This window comes from Dendrobium catenatum, unplaced genomic scaffold (genome assembly GCF_001605985.2).
Source record: "Dendrobium catenatum unplaced genomic scaffold, ASM160598v2 fragScaff_scaffold_419, whole genome shotgun sequence".
NCBI lineage: Eukaryota > Viridiplantae > Streptophyta > Magnoliopsida > Asparagales > Orchidaceae > Dendrobium > Dendrobium catenatum.
This window is the reverse complement of record NW_021318881.1, coordinates 158,942-163,376: the sequence shown is the minus strand read 5'-3', so window position 1 is coordinate 163,376 and position 4,435 is coordinate 158,942.

Genomic DNA, 4,435 nt, shown 5'->3' with positions numbered 1-4,435 from the left:
GCCTGCCCCTGCCGGCTGCCCCGCTGCCCGCGTGCCCGCGCTACCAGCTGCCCCGCGTGCCGGCTGCCCGCGCTGCCGGTCGCCCACGCCTTGCTGCCGCATGCCACGCATCTCGCTGCCTCTCGCGCGCCTCGCTGCCGCTGCTGCGTGCCGCCGCTGTCGCGCCCGCGACGTCGCCGCTACCGACGCTGCCGCCTCGTGCTGCTCGCAGCCGAAGTGAAAAAAACCGGGTCACGGGTCGTGTCGGGTCAACCCGTGACCCGCTCGGGTCGGGTCCGAGTTGGATGTTTGACCCGTTTATAAAAATGGGTTTGGGTTCGGGTTGACCCGTTTTATATACGGGTCGGGTCGGGTTCGACCCGAACCCGACGGGTTGACCCGAATTGACACCCCTAAATATAATGAAGGATGGTGGGAAAAATTGAAAATTGGCTGATAGTACTTTTAAGGTTGTTTTTGTCATTTGGCTTCCAAATGCATTGCACACGCGACACCGAAGAGGAAAGAAAACCAATGAGTGTTGGGAACGTGTCATATAGTGCCGATGCGAGTGCCTGCTTTCGCCATTTGATCGGTTGGTCCATAGCTTTCAATGTCAATTAATAGATGTTATAAATTTATGTTAATTGATTTAAATTTATACTATTATTATAAAAGCTTAAGTTTTCTTCCAGAAGTAAATTCTATCCATCTCTTACATATATTTATTAACTAATTTAAATGCACATGTACATGCACCATGTGCACGTGATAAAAAATTAAAATTAACAATATGTAAAAAATTTATTATATGATATATTAAAGATATAAAATTTTGTATCAAGATGAAATTTATATTTGTATGAATATGATGATTTATAATTCTACTATACATGAATTAAGATTAATTGAAACAAGGTATTATATATATATAAAATCCAGTTTAGATTTTATAAACAATCAAATTTATTTCATTTAGATTTACTAAAGAATGTAAGATTTTTAATTTGGAAATAAAAAAATCAAGTTTAAGAGATTGAAAAAATCCTGAGCAAATATGTGTTTTTGTCAGGGTAGCAGCGGGATTGAGCGGGAAATTCATTTTTTTAAATTAAATGGGTTTTTGGGAACCCGACCCGACCCGTTTTATTAAATGGGTTGAATCTGCAAACCCGGACCCGACCTGTTTATCAAACGGGTCGGGTCCAACTCGGATTTTCCGGGTCGGGTCCGGGTCGGGTTGTCGTGTCGTGTCAAATATTGACACCCCTAATTATATTATTTAATGAAGGGGGCCTCATTTTGCATTTTTTTAATATAATTTAAAAATTAACAAATCAGCTTTTGTTTTTTTACGAGAAAATTTGGCTCAGATTATTCTAATGCAAGAAAATTGAAATAAAAAATAATTAATGAAGCTTTCAAAAATATAATATAATATTAGTTATATGTATATTCTACTCTATTTAAAATAAAATTTAGAGATTTTGAAATTCATTATGAATAAAGTTTTAATTTTGAATACTAACACCTAAATAATTTTGTAATAACTCTTAATTTAGAGTTATGTTGTTGTTGTGTCCTGGAGTATTCGCGGCGGTAGAGAAATATAAAGTTTTGTGCCTTAGCGTTGTACAAATAGCCAACACACAAGCAGATAAGAGAGGGTGTAGCATTCATAAGAGACAGAAAAGAGTAAAAATCACAGGGTTTGACATAGTTTAAATAAATCCACTAGTTTTTTTAATCTATTACAAATGAGGCCCTTCCTTGGGAGAAGGCCTTGGCTTGATGATACATCATATATAGCGCATTACATGGTGGGAGTTACAATATAAACATGTTTGTTTGGTCAGCATGACCATAGTTGATAGGATGGATGTCGGAAAGATCGTTGTCTTGTGATAGAGGTCGGAAGAACCATAGTAGGTGAAGCAGGTCGGAAGGACCATAGTCGGCAAGAGAAAGCGGTCCAAAATATCTTAGTTTGCAGGAGACCAGGGTCTGAAAGACCGTTGTAGTAGGGCGATACTCTCGTAGAACTCTGGGCGTAAGGTGGTGGCCCAACAAAAGTTCGAGCCTCAGGTGGTGTCTTGGTGGAGCACAGGGCATCAAGTGACGGATCGGTGGAAGTCTGAGCCTCAGGTGGTGGTCAAGCGGAAATGAGAGCCTCCAGTGGTGGTCTGGCGGAGCAACGACGTCAAACGGTGGTCCGGTGAAGGTGAGGGCCTTAAATGGTGGTCCGGCAGATCAACAGTGTTAGGCGGTGGTCCGACGGAGGTAAGGGCCTCAAGTGGTGGTCTGGCAGAGCAACGGTGTTAAGCGGTGGTCCGGTAGAGGTGAGGGCCTCAAGTCGTGGTCTGGCGGAGCAAGGACGTCAGGCGGTGGTCCGGCGGAGGTGAGGGCCTCAAGTGGTGGTTTGGTGGAGGTGAGGACCTCAAGTGGTTGTCCGGCGGAGCAACGACGTCAAGAGGCAGAGAAACGGCGTCAGGAGGTGGTCCGGCGGAGGTGAGGGCCTAAAGTGGTGGTCCGGAGAAGCAACAACGTCAGGCAGAGCAACGACGTCAGGCGGTGGCCCAGCAAAGATGAGGGCCTCAAGTGGTGGTCCAACGGAGCAACGACGTCAGGCGGTGGTCCGGCAGAGGTTAGGGCCTCAAGTGGTGGTTTGGCGGAGGTGATGGTCTCAAGTGGTGGTTTGGCGGAGGTGAAGGCCTCACGTGGTGGATAGGTGGAGCAATGGCTTGAGGAGGTGGCCCAGCAGAGCTGAGGGCCTCAAGTGATGGTTCGGCGGAGGTGAGGGCCTCATGTGGTGGTCCGACGGAGTAACGATGTCAGGAGGTGGTTCGACGGAGGTGAGGGCCTTAAGTTGTGGTCCGGCGGTGGTCCGGAAGAGGTGAGGGCCTCAAGTGGTGGTCCGGCAAAGCAACGATGTCAGGAAGTGGTCCGGTGGAGGTGATGGCCTTAGGTGGTGGTCCACATGAAGGTGAGTGCCTTTAGTTGGTGGTCAGGCGAAGGTCCGACGGTGGTCTGGCGAAACTCCGACAGTGGTCGAGGAGGAGCTTATTCCTTCTTTTCTTTATATTCTTCCTTCTCTTCTCTTCTTTCTTGGATCCCCTCTCAAGAGAAATGAGGGGTCTATTTATAGATTTATAGTGGCATGGACCGTAAATAGGTGAGATATCAAGGGTAAATGTGGAGTGGTTGGATGAACGGCCGATATTGAATCACATGATTATGTACAGTTTGTCAGACATTTGGAGGTTTTAATGATTTTGGAATTAGACAATCTTGGGCTCGTTGGATTTGCCTCACCGAGCTGCTTGATTTGACTATAATCTTGTTATGTTTGGAAACCGTTTGGTAACTCAAACTGTGGTTCAAAGCTTCCAACATCGCTTCATGGCCTTAATTTGGACTCATTTGGGCTCAGATTGAGTCGAATTTGGAGTCGTTGGGTTTGTATTCTTGAGACGCTAAGTTGAAATGTAAGTTTGCTAAAATTGGAGTTTGGATGGTCCCAATTTAAATTTTGGAAGTTTCCAACTTGATTTTGCATCGAGATTCGTGCCCGGTTAAGATAATTTTTTGACGACGTATCATATACCATTTTATTTCATCTATTTACATATCTAGCATCCAAAATATTAATATTATATGCCTACCACTTATAGAACAAATTTTGGTGCATGAAATGAAAAATTTTGATGCATGAAATGAAATATTAAAGTTTATAGGATTATATGAATGATAGAAATGAATTATAGGAGTGGCATATTTGATATTAATTTTGGGTGCATGGAATGAAATAGTAAAGTTTATATGATGATATGAATGGTAGAATTGAATTATAGGAGTAGTATATTTGATATTAAAGTTGTATATGGGTGATAGACATGTAATATTAATGTTTTAAATATTAGATATGTAAATAGCATGAAATAAAGTGGTATGTATGTAAATTTCCTCAAAAAATATTGGCCCACCATGATCAAAGCTAATGCTATATATATGTTATATAGCACATTTTTATATGTTGGTTGAAAGCTTTAGTTATCACTTAAAAAATTATGAATTCAAAGTTTTTATAAGTAATGTGTGTATAATTTATTTTTAATTTACTCAAAAGTCCACTATATATACTAGTATAATTACACATGCATTAAATGCACGTTAATAAAATTTAAAAATTAAATAATATTGAAAATTTTAAATATTATTTAATTAATTCAAAAAAATTATACAAATATTAAATAAATAAATTTATCATTAGAAGTAATTGTAAGAATAATTATATCATCAATCTAGAACAAATGCCTTCAAGGTTTTAATAAAATAGAAATAAAATTTTAAATATATGTGACATCAAATTTATCGTAATTGAAAAATAATTGGACAAGAGGTTTAAAGAGAATAAAAATGTAAGCATAATAACTTAATTATTGTGTAATTAACTATT